The sequence below is a fragment of the Phascolarctos cinereus genome, unplaced genomic scaffold (assembly GCF_003287225.1).
Source record: "Phascolarctos cinereus isolate Bilbo 61053 unplaced genomic scaffold, phaCin_HiC Scaffold_2;HRSCAF=192, whole genome shotgun sequence".
Lineage (NCBI taxonomy): Eukaryota > Metazoa > Chordata > Mammalia > Diprotodontia > Phascolarctidae > Phascolarctos > Phascolarctos cinereus.
The window spans coordinates 44,274,528-44,301,531 of NW_027555625.1; the positions used below are offsets into that span (position 1 = coordinate 44,274,528).

Genomic DNA, 27,004 nt, shown 5'->3' on the forward strand with positions numbered 1-27,004 from the left:
TAAACAACTCAGACCAAGTCATCCAACTAGCAGAGATATCGTTCTCCTTTGTTGTTATGAATGGACCAAGCAGGTTTGCTCAGGCAGTTAGATTCATGTTAGAAATGTTTGGTTGTATTTCTATTATTCATTGTCGGGAAGGAAAAAACAAACAAACAAAAACCAAATCTTCAACTAATTTAAGACCAGGAGAACAGATACAGAGAGGATTGCCTTGGTCTAAGCCACCCTGAGTGGTTAGAATGAGTCACTCATCACCCCCTTCTCGCTCCCCTATTCAGGGTGGGGATAGCTTTCAATTCGTGAGTCCTCTTGAGTTTCACAAACGGCTCAGGAACAATTGGAGAAATGTGCCTCTAAACAATCCCCCTATCTGGCCATCAGTTTCTTTGGCCTTTGGCTACCTGAGATACCCTCCTCAGTTACAGTACAGCAGTGAGAGGAAGCTGCAGCCAAACCCAAGCCAATGGCCAGCTTTGACATCTACAACAGGGAGAACGGTTCAACTGAGTCAATTTGCGAGGTTCAGCCGAGAGAAGAAACAGGAGGATCTCTCCCCACTTTTCACTTGAGACTGGGTTCTCAAAGATCAGAATAATGTTATTTTTATTACACCCTCCTCAAACCCCTGGAACTCTCCTTCTCTTTTATCTTCCTCACTGCATCAATCATCTGTTACTCCCTTTCTTTCTCCCCAAGACTCAGGCAGGGAAGCAATAAGTATTTCCTAAGAGCTAACTATGTGCACTGTGCTAAGCACTAGAGATACAAATACAAGTAAAAAGAATGACAGTTCCTGCACACAAGGAACTTATATTCTTTTTTTTTTTTTAAGGCAATGGGGTTAAGCGACTTGCCCAGGGTCATACAGCTAGTAAGTGTCAAGTGTTTGGTCTGAGGCTGGATTTGTTTTTGTTTTTGCTAGAATATGGGGTTAAGGACTTGCCCAGGGTCACACAGCTAGTAAGCGTTATGTGTCTGAGGCCGGGTTTGAACTCAGGTCCTCCTGAATCCAGGGCCGGAGATTTATCCACTGCACCACCTAGCTGCCCCAAGGAACTTATATTCTAATGGGAGAAAACAACATTTAAAAGGGAGATAAAGAGAGGTGATGGTGAAGTTCAGGGAGTCAGAAGTACCACAAGAAGGAAAAGGAAGGCTGGCTTGGGCCCATTCTCATAATGGAGGCCCTCCAGAAGGAACTCACCAATGGAAAAATGGGACTGGCTTCATAGAGGGAAATTCCAGAATGAGAAGGCTGATGTCATGGTGGTTCTTGGAACCACTGAAAGGAGTGATTCCACAATGAAGGCATAAATATGCACTGATTAATAAATTCCATGCATTTGCTGTCTGATACCATTATAGAGAAAGCAAGGCTGGCCTGAGAGGCAGGGAGACCTGGATTTGACTCCTGCCTCAGATACTTACTAGTTGTGTGTGTGACCCTAGGGTAAGTTACTTAACTTTTCTGGGCCTCAGTTTCTTCAAATGCAAAAAGATATTCTAACATCTCTTGAAGTCTAAATATGTGCTCCTGTGATATCATCCGAGAGGTCGCATGGTGTGATGGGTAAAGAACTGGCCTTGAAGTCAGGAAGACCAGTATTCAAACCTTGTCAGGTCATTCGCCTGACACGTTCAGCATATGTGATCACAGGCACATCTCTCAACCTCTCAGTGCCCCAGGCAATTCTCTAAGATCAGAAGTTACTGAAGAGCTACTAACCCACACAGGTGGGAGGAATGGAATTCCTTGGGGAAATTCCCTATCTGGAGTCCAGATGCTGGTTTGGCAAAGCAGACTTCTCAGAATCCACACCATGAACAAAATTTCACACTTCTGTTCACTGTGAGCTCATGACTCCCTGTGAATGGGAGCATATCCTGGGACTCTGGGAATGTTTCCAAAGTATAGTCAAAGCCAATAAGAGCAGAATCTAATCCCTATGAAAAGAGGTTCAAAGGCAACCTATGAGGTGAGTCAGGCTCTTCTTCCTTCCCTTTTCCCCTTCTTTACTCAACAACCAGTTATTATGCTAAAAGAGCCCAAAATGTAGATCTGGGAGCAGAGGTAACATCTGGCTTCCCCATCAGTCACTGCCTGAGGGCCCCTGGAAAGAGTGGGTAGTAACTGACCAACCTCTTCAAAGATGGGACATATAATAATAATAACAATGCTACTTGACATTTCTATCAACTTTAAAGTCTGTAAAATATTTAATCTTGACAACAACTCTCTAAGGTAGATGCCATTATCATCCAAATTTTACTCATGAGGCCCATTAAGATTAATCTTGTGGCTGGCCCAGAGTCACAGAGCTAGTAAGTGTTTGAGGTCAGATCTGAACTCAGTTCTAGCTGACTCCCAAGTTCAGTGCTCTATACACTGAGCCATCTAGTGGCCACTGCAGGACATCACAGAGGAGAGTAATCTCCATAAACTGCTCCACCAGCCCCACTCCCACCCCCAAATCCGACAGGTGACAGACATGGAGATTTGCAGCTCCCTCAAACCCTAACGCCTCAGTGGACTTTCAGACAATAACTTCATCATTCTCATTTGGAGAAGGAAATGTTGTAGGTGGGCTCTCTCTAATGCTTATTTATCATAGAAATACTTAATTTGGAGGACAACTTGTTGCCAGATGTAGGAATTGAAATGGGCAGGAGAATTGATCAATTCCTTCATTCATTTTAAGAAGAAATCCTATGGACCTAAAGAAACAGCATTTATTCAAACTGGTCTAGAAATCTGCACTCTATCCTGGGAGGAGGAGGAGGAAATAAGCATTTATTAAGCGCTTGCTTTGTGCCAGGCACTATGTTAAGCACTTTACAATTATGATCTCATTTGAGCTCCACAACATGCCTGTAAGGTAGGTGCTAATATTATCCCCATTTTACATTTGAGGAAATTGAGGTCGACAGAAGTTAAACGACATGTCCAGGGACACAAAGCTAGAAAGTGTCTGAGGCTAGATTTGAACTCAGGTCTTCCTGACTCCAGGTTCAGCACTCTATTATGCCACCTAGCTGACTCTGGGCGCTTGACAGGTAACCTTTTGCCTTATTTTGCCAGGCTCCAAGCTTAGACATTATATTGTTTGAGACATTATATGTAAGGCAAAAGTATTATGCATAAAGATGGATATAAAAGATGAACTTGCTTGGTGTTGCAAGCATTTGCACAGACGTTATTGCTAATTTTTGTTCCGAGCTGGAAGGGACCTCCGAGGCCACCTCGTCCAGCCAGTGCCTGAACAGGAATCTCCTTACAACATATCAGCAAGAAAGCCACCCAACCTTTGCTTGAAGGTTCCAGTGAGAAGGACTCTACTGCCTCCAAAGGCCGTCCATTCTGGTTTGGGACAGCTGTAATCATGAATCCAGCCCAGACCTATCTCCTTCCAACTTCTACTCATACTGCTTCTAGTTTGCCCCTTTGGGATCCAGTAGAGAGCGTGATCTCTTTTCCAGCCTTTTGAATACCCCAGCTATTGTGGCCCTCTTCTCCAGGACAGACATTCCTAAAGTGCTCCATACTCCAGATAAGTTGGGTTATCCATGGTCCGTGTCCCAAGCTTTACGGCCTCCATGCTTTTGCCTCCAATGCCCCTATTGAATTCCTACCACTTTTTAAAGCCCAACTCAGATGCCACCTACCTCATAAAACCTTTCCTAATCTCCCCAACAACAGTAATAACTCTGGAGAATAATAGAAAGTTAGAACTGACAGGGATCCCAGAGATCATTGTGGACATTTTCTGGAACAGAAAGAAAATTAACATTACCCACGTTGAATGAAAAAGAGAGTGAAGAGGATGAAGAAGAAAAGCCCTAGCCACACTAGGATGCAAATATTTTTCTACAGTTTGAGTCTTAATGTTCAAGCATTTGGCCATTTGATGTGTTAAAAAAGATGAAGAGAAATCCTTATTGATGTTTAGGGAGAAGCAGCTACTAGCCTAGTAAAATGTCCTGTCTAAGAACAGAGTCTCAAGGTCAAAAAATGGCTTATGACCTATCCTCTCTTACAAGAAAAATAACATGAGATATCTGAAATAGAAAACAGGAAATCACAGCATTATCCTCCCAGATCTTCCCACCAGCATCTATTTGTGCTTTCACAAACTATATGAGTCAGAAGGGAGAGCTATTAACATGAAATTTGGTGGGTCTTGGGAAAGAAACCTCTTCGGTTTGGCTGAGGCAGACACCCAGGTCTGCTACTTAACTACCTCTAACCTTGGGTGAGTCACTTAAACCCTCAGGACTTCTGTAAAATGAGGGACTTGAATTAAATGACCTCCAAGGTCCCTTTGTAGGGCAGCTTAGTGCATAGAGTACTGGGCCTGGAGTTAGGAAAAAACTGAGTTCAAATTGGACCGCAGACATTTACTAGCTTGTGACCCTGGGCAAGTCACTTAACCATGCTTGCCTCTGTTTCCTCATCTGTAAAATAGGTTGGAGAAGGAAATGGCAAACCACTCCAGTGTCTTTGCCAAGAAAGCCCCAAATGGGGTCCTGAAGAGTTGGACGTGACTGAAAGGACTCAATAATAACAAAAGGTCCCTTTTAGCTCTATGATTCTAATGAAAAAGCAGTGAGTTGCGGCTTGGGTCTAAGTCCTGGCTCTGCTCCATGACCCCACTGACCAAACTGGTCCCCATTTGTGGAACTGAATTTCCTCAACTGTAAAATGAGAGGGCTGGGCTAGTCAGTCTCCCAAGTTCCAGCTAATTGTAAATACAGGAGCCATTATTCTATGGTCTTAGGACTAGATAAGCTGTAAGATCCCTTCCAGCTCCAACACCCATGATTCTATGAGTTTATAATATCTGATTCCTCGTTAAAATACTAACTGGAACAACCCCCCCCCCACACACACACATAGAGACTAATTTTTGGACAGCCTTTACTTCATTGAAGTTCCTTGTTTGTCGTATGTTGCAGCTTTCCCTTACTTATCACACAGGTCTCCATTGCTCCGTTTTGCTCATTTTTAATTCTTTCGAGACAAGGGTATACAATATGTTGTGTCATGTAATGCCCCGATAAGAATATTGGTAATAAAAAGGCAGACCTTTATTTTAGGGAGAAACTTGGGGTGGAGCGATGGTAGGGGGGAAGGGTGGTGGTCATTCAAAGAACTCTATAGTTTTTGTTGTTCAGTTGTATCTGACTCTTTGCGGCCCCATTTGGGGTTTTCTTGGCAAAGATACTGGAGTAGTTTGCCGTTTCCTTCTCCAGCTCATTTTACAGAGGAGGAAACTGAGGTGAACAGAGTTAAGTGACTTGTCCAGGGTTACACACAGCTAGTGTATGAGTCTGGATTTGGAGGTCTTTGTCAGCCAGTTGGTAAGTTAACAAACATTTATTAAACACTTCCTATGTTCAGGCCCTGTGCTAAGCACTGGGGAGACAAAGAATCTCTACCCTCGAGGAGCTCACGATCTAATGGGGGAAACAATAAGCAAACACATATGTACAAACAAATTATATAAAGGATAAATAGGGAATAATTAACAGAGGAAAGGCACTAGAATTAGAAGAGAGGTTGGGGAAGGCTTCCTAGAAAAGATAGGATTTTGTTGGGTCGTAAAAGGAGCCAGAGAAGGCAGGAGGCAGAGATGAGGAGGGAGAGAGTTACAGGCATGGGAAACAGTCAGAGAGAATGCCCATTGTCTGGTCTAATGAACAGCCAGGAGGCTAGTGTCGCTGGTCTCCAAGTCCAGAGCTCTATCCATTGTCATCTAGACTAAAGAGGCTCATCACTCTGTGACCAACCTGGTTACAAGCCTTTCTAAAATTAGTCAGATTGATCTGAAGATTTCAGACTTACAGTCTATCCCTGGGCCCATAGGGGAGCAACTGGACAAAGCTCGTGTTCCGTGGGCACAGCTTTTGAGGATCCAAGGTCACCTCTATACTCTGGTCTTGCCAAGCTCTTCAAGGCTCCTTGTCACTGGGTTGGCTATGAGGTAATGGACCTTTTGACTATAGCTCTGTTGGAGACCATCTACCAACAGTGGTTTAAAGGAGTCACACATCGACAACATCGTGGGTCCTTGAAGTACTTAATTAAGCATGTGTTCTGCTACAAACTCTGCTTTATTGATCCCATCATTTTAGGTTGGGGGATGGGGAGATGCTTAGCTTAATTTCTATTGCTGAAGGAAAAAGTCAAATAATTGAGAAATGTATCCTTTGGTCCTCTCTGTGGCCAAAGGACTGATCAGTTTTACTTTTCTACTTAACCAAAAAAGCAACCAACCCATCATTCAACAACTATTGATCAAACACCAGAAAGCCACTCTTTGCCATTGCACAGATGTGGTCTGATGGATGCAGGAGCAATGGGATTATTGCTTCCCTTGATCACTTTGCAAATCTTCCAGTGGGGTTTAAGGGTGAATCATTGTTATTATTATTTCTCCACTGAAGTCCTACTCAAATTCTTTACTGTGGTTATGGAGCTGGCTCTAGAAGACAATGCTCATGAGACGTCAGCCTTGGCGGGTCCCACTCAGCTAGAAGGCCCAGAGATCATGCCTGTTATCTGAAGATCAGCCTGACTAATTTCAAAGCCTTAGCAGCAGGTAGGCCACAGGATAACATTGTTGTTGCTGTCCATCTTTCTTCCTCCACGAGGACCAATGACACCAGGAAGGTGATGTCTTGACTTGCAAGTGAACTGGATTTAAGTGAGGCAGGGCTGTACAAAGTCATCGGCCTCACTCTCTCCTCCAGAGCCATCAGAGTTCAGTGGCATAGGTCAAGATGACTGAGGATGGCTCAGGATGTAGTAGGAGACATTGGCCTTTCTAAGCCTGGTCTTTCCCAGGTCTGTTTGTCTAAGGCAACACCCATTCAGTAATTAAAGGCTAGGTGAGAAATGAGGCAACAGATGGCCTAGTTTGCCTTCACAAAAGAATCAGTCTGGGAGGGGAAGATGCTCATAGTTTCTGGCCAGAACAGAAACCATTGCTCATGGGATAATGAGGCTTTTAGCCAAAGTAATGTTCAAATACTGTCTACTAAGTAGCAGGGAAAGAATGCAAGCTGCTTTGGCGGAAGGAGTTCTTGTTGAAGAGCACCAGTGAGATGATGGGAGATGTCTTGACTTGCTCATGAACTGGATTTAGGTGAAGCAGACTTGTGAAAAGTTGGCAGCCTCACTTTCTCTTCCAGAGTCATTAAAGTAGATGACATTGTGGCGTCTTCAATGTCTGACCAAACTCTAAGCTCTCCATAGCATCTGCTTTAGACACCTTCGTGGCCGTTGGAACAAACTGTTCTCATCGGCCCTGAAGGGGTGGGGAAGCAGAAGGAGTCTTTAAATGCTTAGGGTAGACATCCCCTTACCTTGGTAGAATGAGTATGCACGTCAACAAAATCACAGCTCAATGAAATACTTTTGTTATTATTATTACTATTATTACTACTATCAATCACTACTGCTACTGTTACTGTTACTCCTCCTCCTCCTGCCACTGTCACTCCTCCTCCTCCTCCTCAGGATACCTTACTTCTATTACCTGCATTTCCACTTGCTTTTTCAGTGGCCACTCTCTTCGCTCATAGGTTGGTTGGTTGGTTTGATATGATGTGCTCCTTAATCAGGTTTGGATCCTGCACTTATGCAAACTTTATTGAAAGACTTTACTTTTATCCTCATTAGATTTCATCTTATTTTCCTCCTGTGTTTGCACCTGTTGAGATACTTTTAGATCTTGATTCATGTCATCCTTCTCATCTTTGGGTCATTGCAAGTGATGCAACAAAAGTAAGCATCGATAAGGAAAATAGAAGCAAAAGATAGAGATCTAAGTGGAGACTAGGTGCTTAATGTTGTAAATAATGAGTAGGTCAGAAAATACATCATTGAAACAACAAATAACTGTTTTAAGGAAAAGGATGGCAATGAGATAGTACACCAAAGTTTATGGGAGGGGCAGCTAGGTGGTGCAGTGGATAGGGCACCGGCCCTGAAGTCAGGAGGACCCGAGTTCAAATCTGGTCTCAGACCAGACACTTGACACTCACTCGCTGTGTGACCCTGGGCAAGTCACTTAACCCCAACTGCCTTAAAAAAAAAAAGGACCAAAGTTTTATGGGATACAGCTAAAGCAGTTACCACAGGAAAAACAAATTATCTCTGAAGATACATGTTAACAAAACAGAGTCGACTAATGAGCTAAATGTGCAATTTTGCAAAACCTAGAAAATCAACAAATTAACAAGCTACAAACAAGCACAAAAGAAAAAAAAGTGGGAACCATAGGAGAAATAGGTGAAATCTGAAAGAAGACTGCAGTCAACAAAACTAAGAACTAGATTTAAAAAAAATACCAAACCATTGGCTGATTTAATTTTTTTTAAAAGAATGAGGAAACTCAAACTGACAAAATAAAAGATAAACAAGATGAACTCACAAACGTGGGGAAAAAAGATCAGAAATTAGTACGTGCAACCTTACTCTAACAAATGGATAATTACCAACAAAACCATAAAATACTCAGGTTAAAAAGAAACAGAACCACTGAACAAATTCACTCTCAAAAAGAGAAACTGAGCACGTCTTAACTGAACTTTCAGAGGGGCAAAACAACAAAACGTGTCCAGATAGACTTCAAAGAGAATTCAATTAAACCCTTAAGGAGCAATTGACACCAATGCTATAAAGTCATTCTTAGGGAGAAGAAAGTATCTTACAGATTTTTCTCCTTGTTCTGCTCACTTCATTCCTCATCATTTTATAGTTCCTCAAAACTGTTCATTTTTCTAATATTGATATTATAGAATAAATTATTTTTTTATTCTGCAAAATTCATTCTGCATCAGTTCATCTATGTCCTTCCACGTATTTTTGAAATCATCTATTTCCTCATTTCACACAGCACAGTAGTCCTCCATTACATTACATTCATACAACTTATTCAGACATTTCCCAATTTTTAGACATCCTTTTAACTTCCAGGGCTTTTTTGTTGTTGTTTCTGCCTCAACAAAAACAACTGCTATACATATTTTTGTACATAAAATTTTTTCCCTCTCTTTCTTTGATCCCTTTTGGGTAAAGGGGAATCAAAGGACATGTACTGTTGATGAACTTTTTGTGTATAATTCCAAATTACTTTCCAGGACGGCTGTACCCATTCGCAGGTCCAAGAAAAGATTCATCAATGTACCTATTTTCCCACAGCCCCTCCCACATTTATCATTTTCCTTTTTTTTTTGTCATCTCTGCCACTCTGATGGGCGGGAGGTGAAATCTCAGAATTACTTTTATTTGTATTTCTCTATTAGCAGTGATTTGGAGCTTTTTTTTTTAAATGACCAGAGATAGCCAAGATTTCTTCCTTGAGAACTATCTGGTCATAACCTTAGAACGTACATCACTTGAGGAATGTATCTATTGCTTACAAATTTGAATCAGTTCCTTATATTTCTTAGAAATCAGACCTTTATTAGACCCTGTAAATATCTTCCCCAATTGTTTCCCTTTTAATCTTTGTTTTAATGGATTTGTTTGTGCAAACTTTTAAATTTTATGTAATCAAAATTACTCATTTTATCTTCTGTGATTCTATCCTTTTTTTGATCATGAATTCTCCTATCCATACATCTGATAGGTAGTTCCCCCCCTCCCAATTCTCTAATTTGTTGATGAAGTGACCTTTCACATCTAGGCCACATATCCATTTGTAGGTTATCCTGGTAAAAAGTGTGAAGTGTTGGTCTAAACCTTCCATGTTGCTGTCCGATTTTCCCAGCAGTTTTTTTTTTCATATACTTAGTCCTCATCCCAGTAGCTGGGGTCTTTGTCTTTACTGAATACTAAAGTACTAGATACCTTTGCCTTTCTATGTCATAAAGTTTACCTGGAACCAATAAAACTGATTGATTTATTTTTTAACCAATATCAAATTATTTTGAGAATTACTGCTTTGTAGTATAATTTGAGATATCACTGTTAGGTCTCCATTCGCACTTCTTTTAATTATTTCCTTTGAAATTCTTGACATTTTTGCCTTGATATGAATTTCATCATTATTTTTTCTGGTTCTATAAAGTAGCTTGATTGCTATGCCACTGACAAAGTAAATTAATTTAGGTAGCATTATATTTTTATTATATTAACTCATCTTATCCATGAGCAATTAATATTTTTCCAATTATTTCAGCCTGCCTTTATTTTTTTAAACAGTGATTTGTAGTTGTATTTATATAGAGCTTGTGTATATTTATTAAAAACATGAAAAAGCACAGGAATAAATGGAGCTTTCCTTAAAATAAGAAGAATCTATCTAAAACCACCAGTAAGCATTATATGTAATGAGGACAAGCTAGAAGCATTTCCAATATGATCAGAGGTGAAACAAGGATGCCCAGCATCACCACTATTATTCAATATCGTACTTACGTGCTATAGCAGTAAGACAAGACAAAGAAAACGAAGAGATCAGAATAAGCAATGATGAAACAAAACTATTGCTCTTTACAGATGATAAGATGGCATACTTAGAGAGTCCTAGAGAATCAATTAAAAAACTAGTTGAAATAATTAACAACTTCAGCAAAGTTTCAGGATCTAAAATAAACCCACATAAATCATCAGCATTTCTACATATTACCAACAAAGTCCAGCAGCAAGAGACAGAAAGAGAAATTCCATTTAAACTAACTACAGACAATATAAAATACTTGGGAGTCTACCAGCCAAAACAAACTCTGGAACTATATGAACATAATTACAAAACACTTTTCACATAAAGTCATATCTAAAAAATTGTAGGACTATTAATTGCTCATGGGTAGGCTGAGCCAATATAATAAAAATGACAATTCTACCTAAATTAATTTACTTATTATTACTACCAAAAATTATTTTATAGAGATAGAAAAAAATAATAAAGTTCATCTGGAAAAAAAAAGGTCAAGAATATCAAGGGAATCAATGAAAAAAAGTGAAAGAAGGAGGCCTAGCAGTATCAGATCTTAAAACTGTATTACAAAGTAGCAATCATTGACTCATATTGATAAACTGAACCCTTCTCAGCAATACAAGGATCTAAGATATCTCCAGAGGCCTCGCGATGGAAAAGGTTATCCACATCCAAACAAAGAACGACGGAAGTTGAATCGCTATCACTTATTTTTACCTTCTGTTGAGTTCTGTTTCCTCTTTCTGATGGTTCCTCCTATTGGTTTTAATTTTTACTTACAACTTCACTAATGTGAAAATATGTTTAATAGGAATGTAAATGTAAAGCCTATATCAGATTGTGCAGCCATCTTGGGGAGGGTGGGGGGGAGGAAGGGGGAGAAAAATTTTAAACTCAAAAGCATATGGAAGTGATTGTTGATAAATCAAAATAAATTAATAAAATTAAAAAAAACAAAGTAGCAATCATCAAAACAATCTGGTACTGGCTAAGAAACAGAATAGTGGATCAGGGTAATGGATTAGGTACACAACACACAGTAGTAGGAGTAGCCAAGTGATGCAGTGGATAGAGAGCCAAGCCTGGAGTCAGGAAAATCTAAGTTCCAATCTGGCCTTAGACACTTACTATCTGTATGACCCTGAGCAAGTCACTTAACCCTGTTTGCTGTAAAATGAGCTGGAGAAGGAGATGGCAAACCACTCCAGCATCTTTGTCAAGAAAACCCTAAAAGGGCATCACAAAGTCAGACACGACTGAAAATGACTAGTAATTTAATATGTAATAAATGCAAAGATCCAAGCTTTGGATCCAAGAACTCACTATCTGACAAAAATTGCTGGGAAAACTAGAAAGCAGTTTGGAAGAAAATAGGTATAAATCAACATTTCTCTCCATATGCCAAGAAAAGGTCAAAATAGGTACACGATTTGGAGATAAAAGGTGAAATAGCAAGCAAATTAGGGAAGCATGGAAAATTTTACCTGTGAGAGCTATGGAAAAGGACAGAATTTATGACAAAACAAGAGATAGAGAGGATTATGGGAAATAAAACGATAGTTGTAATTACATTTAATTAAAAAGGTTTTGCACAAATGAAACCAATGCAGTCAAGATTAAAAGAAAGCAGAAAACTGGAGGGAAAAAAATCTTTACAGCAAATTTCTCTGATAAAGATTTCATTTCTCAAATATATAGAGAACTGAGTCAAATTTATAAGAATACAAATCATTCCCCAACTCAAAAATGGTCAAAGGATAAGAAAAGGCAGTTTTCAGAAGAAGAAATCAAAGCTATCTACAGTCATATGAAAAAATGCTTTAAATTACTATTGATTAGGTATTAGAAATGTGAATTAAAACAACTCTGAGGCACCACCTCAGACCTTATCAGATTGGCTAATCTGACAGAAAAGGAAAATGGCAAATGTTGGAGAGGATGCGGAAAATAGGGACACTAAGGCACTGTTGGTGGAGTTGGGAACTGATCCAACTCTTCTGGAGAACAATTTGGAACTACGCTCAAAGGGCAATAAAACTGTATACTCTTTGATTCAGCAATACCACTACTAGGTCCATATCCCAAAGAGATAATTTTTAAAAAAGGGAAAAGGACTTATGTGTACAAAAATATTTAGAGCAACTCTTTTTGTAGCAAAGAATTGGAAATTGAGATGATGCCCATCAATTAGGGAATGACTGAACAAAAAAAGCAGATCTATGCCAACAGTATATATAACATAATAATATATCTAATATAATATTACAATATGTCTAATATAATAATTAAATCAAAACAATGCAACTTGGATTAAATGGAATAACCAATTTGATTCTAGATGACTGACCTTGGAACACATTTCTTCTTCTTCTTCTCTGTAGAGAGGGGTAGATGATATTTATGAAGTGTTACATAAAACAAGTCAATGTTGCTGTATCAGATGCCTTTGTTTAATCTTTTAAAAGCAGAGTATTACGGATGAGGATTTACTGGGAAGATATCGTGGTGCACAAAACAAAAGCAATCACACATAGAAAGGAGAACCTTCATATGAACCATTTGTTGCTGACAGGCAATAAGGTGTAGGGGAAATAAAACTAGACTGAGATTTAGGAGATGGGTTCCAGTCTTAGAAAATGGACACAGCCATAACTGTCTTATCTACTTTTTCAGAATTGTGAAGATCAAATAGAATAAAACAGATGAGCGCTTTGAAAGGTATAAAATTAAAGTGCCAAACTTGCAAGGAAAGAGCTGCCTCAAGAAACAGTGGGCTCCTTTTTCTTGACGCCCAGCAGAAGCCTTCAAGCATGGGCTGGAAGACCATTCCTGAATATGGGGATTCTATTTTGACAACAGACCTCCGGGCTTCCTTCTAATGAGTATCCAATTCTATCCCAATGTGAGATATTAGTCACTGGCAGGAATGCACAGAGCCAAGGGACCAAAAGGAGATTTATAGCCTAGATAAATCTAAGGATGAGATCAATCCCTTTCAAGGGTAAAATGTTTCTGTCTTCTCTTTGGCTTTGACCTTAATGCTGGCCTTCCCTAGACCTAACGCATAGTAGTTGTTCAGATGCCCTTGGACTGCATTGCTGTATCACAGGATTTATAGATGGAAGGGACCTCAGAGATTAATATAAAGCCCTTATTTGATAGATGAGGAAGCTATGGCCCAGAGGGGAAATATCTTCTAGAACATCATATAGCACTTTAGGGACAAAGCCAGAACTAAAATCAAGGACTCAAGATTCCTGGTTCATTGCTCCTCCCACTGAAGCACAATTAATTATTGGGCCTCTATGCCCTGTTCATATTGAAAGTTGAGATTGAAAATAACATTTTTAAGAATCAGATGTTAATGGATACGTGAACCACCATAGTCTAGCTCACACAAAGAAGGAAATGGATGGCACTCAGGATGCTTGGTTAGATCTTTGTTTTTCTCTTCTCTTGGTTGGACAACTTAGAACAAATCATTGCAATCTTCCTTAATTACCTAATCAGTAAGATGGGATCAGGGGAAGTTAGGTGGCATAGCAGATAGAGCGCCAGGCCTGGAGTAAGGAAGACTCATCTTCCTGAGTTCAAATCTAGCCTCAAATACTAGAGACCCAGGGCAAGTCGCCTAACCCTCTTTGCCTCAGTTTCCTCATCTGTAAAATGAGCTGGAGAAGGAAATGGCAAACCACTCCAGTATCTTTGCCAAGAAAACCCCAAAGGGGACACAAAGAGTCAGACAAGACTGAAAACAACTGAACAACCACCAGCTCTAAATTTAAGATACAAAGATCTGAGGCAGCTAGGTGGCACGGTGTATAAGACTTGGAGTCAGGAAGGTGTGACTTCAAATTCTGCCTTAGACATAAGACACTTAACTCCTCTGTTTCATCTGTAAAATGGGCATAATAATAGCATCGACATAGTATTGTTGTGAGGATCAAGTGAGTTAACACATGTAAAGCTGTGAAATTGGAAATTGATACCCTACTTTATTCCGTATTATTATTTATTATCGACTGAGAATTGTACCTAATCACTGGAATCAGTACTTGGGAATTAGTTTGATTTTTTAAAAAAAAGTTGGATTTCTTAACATTAGAGTATATAAGACAATTTGACTTCTTTACAAGAATTTAACTTCCCCATTTCTCTGGGCTACAGCCTGTACTTAATCTATCTTAACCCACAAGGGAGGAGGGAGGAAATCTACCACTCAATCAAAATCCTGGTGGGGGGGGGCACCTAGGTGGCACAGTAGATAGAGCATAGGGCCCTGGAGTTAGAAGGACCTGAGTTCAAATCTGACCTCACACACTTGATACTTACTAGCTATGTGACCCTGGGCAAGTCACATAACCCCTACTGCCTCACCAAAAAACCAAACAACAACAACAAAATCCTGGTAGCTGTTATCTACAGAACCCCCAGTCACTCCCCTTCCTTCCTCAGTGACCTCAATATCTGGCTTACAATTATTTCCTCCTCCCCAACGCATCATACTAAGGACTTCAACATGCATACTGATTCTCCTTCAAATATCCTAACCACTCAGTTCCTCAGCCAACTCTGCTCCCATAAATTACTCCTCCATCCCATCTCAGCCGCACAAAGAGATGGTCACGCCCTTGATCTTTCTAGCACTCACAAAAGTAACCACCTCCACGTTCAAGAATTCTGAAATCCCCTTATCCAACTACAATCCATTGGCTTTTTAGCTTTCCCTCTGCCTTCCCTTACAGAACCCCACATTTTCATCCACATTGTGACCTCCAATCCCTTGACCCCCTCCCCGATTCCCCCCCAGGCCATCTCCCCTTTCTTCTCCTCTCAGTTTGACTCCTTGGTGAACGGATTCAATTCTACACTGTCCTCCTCTCTTGAGTCCCTTCATCGTATCACCAGATACACCCAACCAAGGCTCGGCCTTGCTTCACTCCCACCCTCTGACCCCTTCACTTCTATACACATGCAGCTGAATGAAGGTGGAGAAAATCACGCAACTGTTCTGACTAGGTCCACTACAAATTTATGTTATATAACTTCAACCGGGGCCCTCACTGCTGCTAGGCAATCCTACTGTACTTCCCTTACCAACTCCCTCTCCCCCTGTCCACAGCAGCTCTTCCAAACCTTCTCATCCCTCCTCAAACCTTCCATGGCTTCCTGGCCACCACTCCCTCAGCTGAGAACCTTGCCTCATATTTTACAGAAATAATTGAGGCCATTCACCATGAGCTCCTCCTCCTCCCCTCTTGCTCAGACACCTTCTGCTACTCTCTTCCTTCACTCTTCACATGATGAAATTGCCTTACTCCTTACCAAGGCTAAACCTTCTACTTGTTTAAGTGATCCCATTCTATTTCATCTCCTCCCTCTGTCATCCCCACTTTTTCCCTTATTTTCAATCTTTCCCTCTCTACTAGCTCATTTCCTACTGTCTACAAATATGCCCATGTTTTCCCTATCTTGATAAAACCCTCACTTCATCCCTCCACAGCTGCTAATTTTCTTCCTATGTTTCTTCTGCCTTCTATAGACTCCTCGACAAAGCCATCCATAATAGGTGCCTCCACTTTTTCTCCTCACTCTCTTCTTTGGTGCTGTTCAGTTGTTTCAGTCTTGTCTGACTCTTCATGTCCCCTTTGGGATTTTCTTGGCAAAGATACTAGGGTGGTTTGCCATTTACTTCTCTAGATCATTTTACAGATGAGGAACTCAGGCTAACAGGGTCACGTGCCTGGTAAGTATATGAGGCTGGGTTTGACTTCAGGAAGATGAGTCTTCCTGACTCCAGGTCTAGCACTCTATCCACTGGGCCACCTAGCTGTCCCTTCTTAACTCTCTACAATCTGACTTTATCATTTCACCAAAATTGCTCTCTCCAAAGTTACTAATGATCTCTTAGTTGCCAAACCCAATGGCCTCTTCGCAATTCTTTCTCTCCAATCCTTACTCTCTACAGCCTTTGACACTATTGATCACCCTCTCCTCCTTGATACCCTCTTTCCTCTAGGTTTTTAGGATATCACTCTCTCCAGGTTTTCCTCCTACCTACCTGTTCTTTTTCTGTCTCCTTTGCTGGATCCTCATCTAGATCATACGGCCAGCTAGGTGGGCACAGCTGAGAGTGTTGGACCTAAAGTCAAGAAGATTTCTCTTCCCGAGTTAAAATCTGGCCTCATGCACTTACTAGCTGTGTGACCCTGGGAACTGTTTGCCTCAGTTCCTCATCTGTAAAATGAGCTGGAGAAGGAAATAGCAAACCACTCTGGCATCTTTGCCAAGAAAACCCCAACTGGGGTCATGAAGAGTCATGTTCCTTAGGGTTCTACCCTGGGCTCTCTTCTCCCTCTGCACAACTTCATTTGGTGATCTCATCAGCTCCTATGGATTTAATTGTCATCTCTATGTTGATGATTCTCCGATCTATCTTTCCTGTTCCAATCTCTCTGCATCTCCAAAAATCTTGAGTTGTATGTCTGGTAGACATCTTAAACTCAATTGTCTTTCCCCCAATCCCTTCCCCTTCTCCTACCCTCCCTATTACTATAGGGAGCAACGCCGTCCTCCCAGTTCCTCAGGCTCACCGCCTAGGAATCATCCTGGACTCCTCACTCTCTCTCACCTCCCTCTACATCCAAACTATTGCCAAGGCCTGCTGATTCACCTTGTAGCATCTCCCAAATACGTCCTCTTCTCTCCTTTGGCACCATCCCTCCTCTAGAGCAGGCTCTCATCACCTCAAGCCTGGATTACTGCAATAGCTTCCTGGTGGGTTTGCCTGCCTCAAGTCTCTCCCCACTAGGAACTTTGACGGAGGCAGTTAGAGTGGAATGATGAGGCTGGAAGCTGGATTAAACGGGGTTAAGGAGAGAGAGGAGAGAAAGTAGAGGCACCTATTGTAGATGATCATCTCAAGGAGTTTAGCCACAAAGGGCAGAAGAGATATAGGATGGCAGTAGGGATGGAAGAATCAAGTGAGGGTTTCATCTTTTTTTTCCCCAAGGATGAGAAAGACATGGATATGTTTGTAGGCAGTAGGGAAGGAGCCAGTAGACAGAGAAAGAACAAAAATAAGAAAGATTGGGGATGACAGAGGGGGTAATGGAATAGACAGGACAGAATGGGATCACTTGTACAGGTAGAAGGGTGTGCCTTCTAAGAAGTAGAGCTACCTCTTCATGTGAGAGAAGTGAAGAAGATAATGGCAGACATCCAAGTGATATGAGAAATAGGGGAGAAGAGGGAGTTCATGGCAAAGGGTCTCAATTTTTTTTTTCTGTAAAATACGAGGTAAGGTTCTCAGCTAAGAGGTGAAGGGAGCGGGAGCCATGGGAGGTTTAAAGACGGATGAAAGGTTTGGAAGATCTGCTGTGGAGATTGGGATAGTGAACTGATAAGCATAGTTGGACTGCCCAGAAGCAGTGAGGGCTCAATGGAGGTGTAAATAACCTGAATCTATTTTAGATCCAGTCAGAATGGTTGAATGATTTTTTCCAGCCTCCTCTGGGAAGAGGTGTGGCAGCAAGTGCGTAGGGGTAAAGGCAGCAGATGGCAGGAGTGATTCAAGGCTGAGGACTGGCAGGGCTCAGCTGAAGGTAGGATAAGGGGACCAAAGTCTGAAAAGAGGACAGTGTGGAGTTGAACTCATTCACCAAGGGGAAGAGGGTGGCTACTGCAGGGGTAGTAGCCAGGGAAAGAACTGAGGGGTCAAGGCTTGGAGGCCATAGTGTGGATGAAGAGTAAGATTTGGTAAGGGCAGGCAAAGGAAGAGGTAGAAAGCCAATAGATTAGGATCAGATAAGGGGATTTCAGAATTCTTTAACATGAAGGTGATTTGTGAGTGATGACAAGATCATCTTTGTGTGTGACTGAGGTAGAGTGGAAGAGTAGTTCATAGGAGGAAGAACTGAATGGTTAAGGGTGTTTAAGGAAGAGTCAGTACGTATATATTGAAGTTCTCTAGTATGAGGGAAGGAATTGGGAAAGAGAAAAATTGTGAGCTAGGTACTGATTACTTCCAATATTTTTGTATTGATTATCTTAGGTTTTGCAGACATACAATCATGCCATTTGCAAAAAGATATATTAATTTAATTGCTTATTCTTGTTCATTTTTTCCTGCTCTGTGCTATTACTAAGATTTCTAAAACCATGTTAAGTAGAAGCATTCATTCATGTGAAAGCATTTTGGGCATTTCTAAATCTAAAGAGTGCTTCTGGTTGTTTCTATATTGTATATGTTAGTTTGTGGATTGGGGATGAAAGCTAAAAAAATTATGAAATATCAGTGAAATGGAATTATTGTACCATAAGAATCAATTAGTACTGAACTCATTATAGCGGGAAGGGGCATGACTTGCAAGTCTATAGACAACAGATACCCAGATTTTGACTGAGTGAAAGATGTAGATTGTTCGGCTCTCTGAGGAGAGGTTGCTGAGTAATGGAGGGAGGTGGGAGAACCTGGAAGAGGTAATAAGAAGCAAGGAATATTCCAACTTTCTGCCTTGATCACTGAGCTGAAGAAAATGGGTAGAGGTGAAGCCAGAAGGGGTGGCCAGGGAGGTTGTCATTGGAGGGAGTCAGGTTGGTGATTCCTAAAAGATGGAAGGAATGGAAGAGGAAAAGATTTAAGATGAAGGGAAGTTTGTGGCCTGTGGAACAGGCCAGAGGGCACAATGGGAGGGGTGGGTAGCTTTTGGTTGGAACTTAGGTTGAAGGGGATGGGAATAAGGAGTCAGGTGGTTAATGGGGAATGGGATTTGAATGATGACCTATAAGGGTTCAGAATCACTGGTATGTGTAGGGTATGACCAGGTGCGAATATGTTCATTATTGAGTAGAAGTTGCCACACCTCTTCCCAGAGGCTGGCAATCAGGCAGGAGACAAAGAATTTGGAGAAACATGGGAAAACTTCTATGAACTAGTAAGCAAACCAAGCAGAACCAGGAAAACACCACATAACTACAAAAATGTAAACAGAAAATGAAATTAAATTGAATGCTCTATAATTATAATGACCAGGGTAGGTCCTGAACCAAAGATGGGAAAATTCGACTCTCCCCTTTTCTTTAGGAGACAGGAAGGGTGGAATTCTGCCTATGCTATCAGAAATGGTCAATGTGGCAGCTGGTTTTGCTGAGCTGGTTTTTTTTTCCTTCTTCTCTTTGTCATAAGGGATGATAGTACAAGCTCTGTAAGACAAGATGACAAAATTTCCCATGAAATAATTATTACGTGTTCCCTCTGGGCACTTGATGAACCTTTGACAACTGTTTTTATTTGTCTCTCTTTAGAAAATCCATAAGCCATTCTTCCATTTAGCTGCAATTTCCTTGTGTCTTCTGATTTCATTTATAGTGACAATGACAAGATTGACAATATCCATCCCCCAATAGTATATCAAGTTGAGACAATCATCTCACAGCATAGTTAAGCTCACGTCTATGAATGGGCTAAGAAATGGGGCCATTCCTATTCTCTTCCTCTGCCACCATCGGTACAGAAGCAGAAGACCACATGGGACTAAGGGCCATTCCATATTTTTTCTTTGTTTCAGGGGTTGCAATGCCCAAATAAGTTAGCATCGAGGGCCCAACTTACTGGCAACAGGCCTCTTCACACTTAGCTAGCCTGGTCTTCACAAAGTGCATACCCATCTGTTGTTGGAACCACACTTGAAATCTTTCCAGCTTGGAAGAAGCTGCCAGAGTTTATACTCCACACTAACACAATCTTTGAGAACCTGAGGTCTCCTCTACACCACAACGAAGGACAGGAGGAGGACTTCTGAGGAGGAGTTAACGAATTACATTTTTGTAGGGAAAAAAAAAGCCTGTTATTTCTGTTTTTCTCAGTTATCTGTGCTTGAGGAATCTTTCTACTAGAGACTGAGAAGCACAATCCTTCACCTGGTGGCTTCTACTGAAATTTTAGGCCTAATACTAATACTAACACTAATTACAGAAAAGTTGGCTTTATATTTATATAACTATTAAATGATGTCAAAATCTAGTAATCACCATTAGGAAAAAATACAAACTACTCGTCCTGTCCTTCAAAGCTGTCCAAAATCAGCTCTATTTTTCCGGACATTTCATATTACTCCCCCTTCATTTACTCTCTATTTTAGTCAAACTGGTCCACAAGCTGTTCTTTGAACTCCTTTTACTACCTCCTTCTGCCAAACCCTTACACAGGTTGCCTCCTATGCCAGGAATGCATTTCTTTTTCACCTCTTCCTCTTAAGAGAATCCCTGACATTTTTCAGGGCTCAGTTCAAGAGCCACCTCCTAAAAGAAGCATTTGTTGAACTGAATTGAATTGAATCAAATCATTAGAGAATAAAGATAATAATGACATCAAGATTAGTGTCCTTTAAGACCCAGTACTAGGAGGCGTGACCAGCAACATGGCAGACTTACCACTCTCCACCAATCCATACAGCACCCTTAAATTGGCAAACAGGTGATTAAATTTTAAATCTCAACCAGGTGGTGATGAGAACTAAATTAGCATAATTAGGACTACATTCACTACATAAGAAGATAAGGTTAGGCACCAGCAAGATCAGATTTACGCTGCGCCCCTCTCTGTTCCTGCCCCACAGGCACCAACAGCTGTGAGCACAAACTAAGTCACAGGACAACCCTAAGGTGGGGACTGCTCACAACTGCAGGAATTCTACCCAAAGCTCTCCACCACCTTTGGTGGGAGAAATATCCTCATGTACCATTCCAGGCAGGTTAGGCTAGTATTTCTTTTACAAGTAGTAAACCTGTCCTTGAGATTGAATTGGTTTAGGGGACAAAAGCTCAGGCTGACCACATACCAGCAAGCATGATTACACAAGCACAGGAAAACCACTCTCAATTAAATCAAGGCTGCATTCTCAAGTAATATCCTTTCCCTGCCCTGGAAGTGGTTCCCTTCTGTTACCTAACTGTTCAACAGACAAATGCCTCATTTTGTTCCAATCAAGAGACCTGAGCTACCGGATCAGTCCTGGTCAGTTCTGACCTATTACAGCACTCTGCTGTAAGAGTAAGCCTCAGACACTGACTCTACCCAGTACCACTAAAGAAAGGAGGAGAGTTAAGTGAGGAACAGGATGGACCAAAACAATGAACACAAGTTGCTGGAGTGAAAGGCATTTGGAAACCCAGAGAGGAGCAGCTCTGTACCCTGGAGGTTACTAAGAGCAAGCACCAGGAAATCTTATGTCTCTTAAAGAGAGGAGACTAAGGCAGTCTTGCAGTCCAGGCTTGGGTGGTCAGGGGCACCAATAAAGAGAGAGGATCAGAGAGACATAGAAATACAAAACTAAGGCACAAATACCAAAGATAACAAGAGAAAGGGCCTCAGTTTAAGTTTGGTGCACAGATAAACCATTAGAGGAGGAAAAATCAGCAAAACTGAAAAAGAAACCAAAGTGTAATGAACAAATATTACAATATAAAGGAAAGTGAATCCATGATGAGATGAAATACAGAATCCTGTGCACCCCACTCCTCAAAAATCATGGAACAACAAAAATCTTAGAGTGGCTAAAAAGAAAAAATTAGAGCTTCCAGGGCAGAAAATAAAGTGCTCAGTGCAGAATTTTAAGGCATAATCAGCATACCAGAAAAAAAGAATCAGAGAATTTCAGAGTTGGAAGGAACCTCACCAGCCATCTCCTAAGTGATGGAATCCCCTCTAGAACATATCCAATTGACTGTCCAGCCTCTGTTTAAAGACCTATGTGCAGAAGGAACCCACCAATTCTCTAGGAATCCATGTTAGAGGATCCCTCTAACAAAGTGAGAGATTGACAGATATGGAACATGACACCACCAAAACAGAGGATACTTTGGCAGAAGATAATCCCAAGGAAACAACTTAAAAGAACACACCTCTGATCTCTGGGATATCTTGTATGTAAGTCAAAGCGACTGACACTCTCTAGTGTGCACAGAGATAGTTTAAGGGTTATAGGTCTCTCAGGAAGACATGATTTAAAAAAAACACATCATAATGAAGAAAGCAATACAGGAAAATCATCTAGAGCTTCTAAATATAGACAACAAAGCACAGACCAAGAGAATCTATGGGGAGAGGTAAGGAGAAGAACATATATGCTTCAAAACATGTAGTAGTTAGACTGAATAATTTCAGACACATTACTAAACAAAACTGAAACATAACTAATTACATACATATAACCTCTCATTCACAGTACTTGACACAAATGATTGTGAAGCATGCAATGTGTCCACAATGCATGAGGCTTCACATTTTAACTATACCTAGAGACCTGCTTTTCAACCTTTTCAAACTCAATCCACTGCCCAATACAATTAGCCCATGTTGCATCATTTTCATTAAAAATGTCCATTATGTTGAAAAGTTCTCAATGTGGTGCTTCCATCAAAATAACACAGTAAACAGAGTGAAAAAGTGGCAAACAGCCTCTAGCGTCAGTTTCAACATACTGTACATAGGTAATCAAATAAGCGTCTTTATAGTCATTGCTTTAGTCACTCGCAAAGCAAAACTGGAAGATTTTATTTCCTGAATTAGTCGATTGCAAAAGTCTTAAGACATATTCACCTTCCCACCATAATATCTGTAAGAGATATCATGCAAAGTTTCTTTGCCAGGTCTGCCAAGTACCATCTAAACCTTATCAATAGCTCCAGGCAGCACCAACATTATCTCTGTTGCATGGGGCTATTTTGTAAGCAACCTTAAACAAAGCAAGTAATCTTTTAGATGTCCCACATGAGGTGGTTTTTTTCTTTTTAAGTTTGGTTTTGCCTAAGAAAAGTACCACATTTCTCTAGAAAAACTCATCTAGTCAATATATTCTGCATATATACTTTCAAAAGGTCATTTCAATGTATTAGATTTTATGCCACTGTCAGCTAAGACATTCAGACAAAGTAAATAGTGGTCTTTTCTCTATATTAGTAACAGTATTTCTGAAGCCTAACAATAAATGTAGTGGATTATGTTTTCTAGATTTGGGCTATTTTCTGTTTCTGTATTTAAACTACATCCCATTTGCTCATAGTCATTTCAGTCTCCCCAATGGACTTTTCAAACCAGTTACATACTTATTCATTAAGGGATATCTTTCACTTTAAGTTTCCAGTTACTTCCATTTTTTAAAAAAATTGCAGTTTTTCAGAAACCAGCTTATTATATTGTACTTACTAAAATGAATGACATTTGAAAACTATAACAGATATTATGGTTCTTTTAACTCCCATTAAAGATTGACTGAATGTACACATTCACATTCAAGTAAGGGAGGCAGCATGTGAACACAGCTTGTCTGTACCATGCCTCCATACCAACTACGGTGACAATAATAGATTGTACCATGGAGGCGTTAATTCTGATTTGATCTTGTTAGCACATAACTTCTTGTACACGGGAACGAATTGTTAGTTTCTTTTGTTAACTTCATTTTGAATTTTGTTTTCATTGAAAAAAGTGGATCTAAGAAGCCCAAGGGCAAGGTATGAGGCAGCATGTGTCAGGAGAATCAAATTACCTTGACTACAATTTCTCCTCAGACCCTAGTGAAGACAGCTCAGGATTCTGAACCCAAGAGCTCCAGGAGCAGTAATGTCCCCCAGAGCACCAGCAATCCTTATGGAAAAGGAGGCCCACCTGACACTCTACCACCACCATTAACTGCTGACCCATTGCCACTAAGGGGTATACCCAATAATGAATAACAGCAGTATTCCCCGACCCTGCTTCCAAACCTGGCCCCTACTACCACAGTCCAAGAGAGCATCATTGTGGGGTTGTGACCTGGCAACTGCCTCTGCAGATATTGCACCTTCTGAAGACCTTGAAAAGGCAGTTCTCACCACCAAAGTCCTTGACGCTGTCCAATCGTTCAACATCAGAACCCAATGAGGTTTTATTAATGGAAATGACATTAAGGCAGCTCACTATCTGCATGGCTACTGCACACTAAGAGCTACAGGGCCTTCCCATCTGACTCGTACCTGAGACCTCCTATATATGTTCTCTTCCCCTATTAAAATGGGAGCTCCTGGAGAGCTGTCCTGTCTACAAACGTCTCCAGCACTAAGCACAGTGCTAGGCACATAGGAAGCATTGCCTCTTCCTTCATTCACCTATTTATGCAGGAGCTACGCTAGAAAAGATCCAGTGCTTTTACCCTCTTCCTCATCCCCCACCCCTCCAAGAAGCCAAGCCCCCGAATCTGGAAAAATTATATGGGAAAAGGCTGAAGGAAGTGAGCGAGTTTACCCTGAAGAAGACTCAGGGGAATCTGAGAGCCACTTAAAACAGTTCAAGTGCAGGTTCATGGAAAAGAAAATCGACCTGTTTTGATCAGCACTAGAGGACAAAACTAGGAATAATCAGTGAAAGTTGCAGAAGTAATGGGGGATCGGTTTCACTGAAAACGGGGAAAACCTATACGAACTGATATAAAGTGAACGGAGCAGAACCAGGAAAACAATTTATACAACAACAACAACACTGTAAACATAAATCCATTTTGAAAGACCGAGGAAGTCTGATCGACACAAGGATCCACCACAGTTCCAGAGGAGTCACGGTGAAGCATGCTGTCCACCCCTGGAGAGAGAGCTGAAGGACTCAGTGCAGTGGAAGCATATTTTCCTTTTTTTTCTTTTTCTTTGGATATGGTCAATGTGGGAATTTGTTTGACATGACTACACATATTTGTCATGGTCCTTCTCAATGCGTGGAAGAGGAGGAAGAGAATTTGGAACTAAAACTAAAATAAAATTGAATTTTAAAAAAAGTTGGAGAGGTAAAAAACCTTTTTTTCTCAGAGGTAAAATCAAGCTCATCTATGAGGGCATTATCTAACCATCTGAAAGATGTGAAAGTGGAGTACAGCACTACTTTGGGAAGGGGTGTGATGCTCTTCAATACTCTACAAATAAAGGCCAGGAGACAGGTGTTGGAAATACTGTCAAGAGGATTTATACTCAACATGGGTTGAGCATGACGGGCCCTTCCAACTCTGAGATTCTGTTTAATTATTAAATCAGCGGCTTGGAGTAAGATTTAAAATGAAGTGTTCTTGAAAAGACATTTTCAGAAGAGTCACCTCAGAACTGGCACCATTTCTGTTGCAAAGACTGAATTAATGAATTTCAGTGGTTAATTAGGAGCCCTTTCCCCTCAATCACAGATACGGTGATTCCAAGCACAGTGGCAACAGCTGTTATGGAGGAAAATTCCCATGGCATGCCTCAATACCTGATTCTAATGACAAATACTTCATCCTCCCAAAGCTGTCATCACCAAATCATATTTGCTACCAAGATGAAATTCTTGTGCAACAAGAAGTAACATAAGTGAAACTAAGCCAGATTCAAAATCCAAGCCTACTTCCCTATAACTAAACACCACTTCCAAACTCTCATCCTCCTTAGGAAACCTGACCATTCTCTTTTTAGATGGTGAACTGCTATGGTATTGGTCGTCTACACAACTTATTTAACAACACAGAAGTGGGCATGAAATCAATGCTATTTAATGCTGCTGGTACTCCTGCTGTCAAAAGATGTTACAGAAAACAATACGGTTTTCTCACCTACTAACTGGGGAAATCACTGCCTTCAAAATCTGGTACACTACTACTAGACTGCTTATATAATATTTTCATTTTCTAGAAAAAAAAAGAGTTTTTAAAAATATTATTAGTTTTTAATATATGAGAACTGCTAAAAGATGTACCGCACCTCTTTTCTCAAGCCAGCAGCAAACAAAAGTAACCTACCAGGAATCAATCAGTAAACGCCACAGCCAAACATATCATCCATCATTTTTACAGAGAATTCCCCCAAATATTATGTTCCAGCACAGGGCTGAGAGCCGGACCCAGAGCTGTTGTGAAGCTCTCACGTGGTGACGTGATTTTCCCTTCTTTTCCTTTTCTTTTGCTGTATTAGTTGCATAATTGTGCAAATGAGAAGACTGGCTGAGAACCTTTGCCTGAGGGGATAAATTGGTTTATGAGAACTCCCTACTAGCACAGTTCCCCTGGGAAATGTTTCAATAGAAACCTTGGGAGGAGGGGGAAGGGGAACAGTGTGCACCTTGACCCTCGCTAACCTGCTGAGCTGAAAGCACAGATGTGAGGACTACACGGGGAGCTGGCTTTTCAGGGGCTATGAATCACACCTTTCACATGTTCCATTCAGTACCCAGCTGTTGGTTGTACGGTTGGTTACTTCCTCTGAGGATGTTACAGGAGCCCCAAAATCAGACATTTCTCAAAGCTTCTCTCTTTGAAAACTGTGTGAGGAAACAGAAATCCCACCTCAGGCCCAGCTGGGGAGGCAGCAGCCTTGTGGCCACTTCTAGAACCCTGGGAAGGGAAGGCTAGAGGCCTCAGGCTTCTCTGAAAGGGCTGCTGGGGCAGCTGCCTGGCTTAGACACACCTCATTTGCTTTTGGCACCGCACCTCAGGTGTCTAGAGTACTCCTGGTCCTTCCCTGATTGCTGGGGAAGATGCTCACTTGTGTACAGCAAAGCA

At 41.0% G+C, this 27,004-nt stretch overlaps 1 protein-coding gene across 1 annotated transcript in view; it reads right to left on the reverse strand.

Annotated features, from left to right (window-relative positions):
• Positions 1–27,004, reverse strand: part of WDR59 (WD repeat domain 59) — a 122,626-nt gene that overhangs the window by 27,095 nt on the left and 68,527 nt on the right. The window lies entirely within an intron of this gene.